We start from the raw sequence: 477 nt of genomic DNA, 5'->3' as shown, positions 1-477 counted from the left end.
CAATTATAGTTTTAATGAAATATTAAGTTGATATATTATAATGTTCACATATATGAGTTCAGTTACCATCTTTATAAATGAGATTTCTGAATATTTTTGAAAAAAATATTATTTCAGTATTGCACAAATGTACGGACATATACATTTTATATTATATATTTTACTTTGTGAAAACAAATTAGAAAAAAGTATGCTCAAATTGTAATAATGTTTTTATGTAATTTAAAAATCATATTTTTTATATTATAATTGCAATTAAGATTTCTTAAAATATATTTAACATTTCAATGTTTGAAAAATATATGTAAAATAAATTGTTATGTTTATAAATAGATATGTGGAATTGTGAAATTTATTTTAAGTTGACACATAAATTGATTCTTCTTTCACTAATAATATGTTGTTCATCAAATATAATATATATATATATATATATATATATATATACACTTCTTATTTTCCAGATGACAAAATTAA

The sequence above is a fragment of the Atta cephalotes genome (assembly GCF_000143395.1).
Source record: "Atta cephalotes unplaced genomic scaffold scaffold00040, whole genome shotgun sequence".
Lineage (NCBI taxonomy): Eukaryota > Metazoa > Arthropoda > Insecta > Hymenoptera > Formicidae > Atta > Atta cephalotes.
This window is presented reverse-complemented; position numbering follows the sequence as displayed.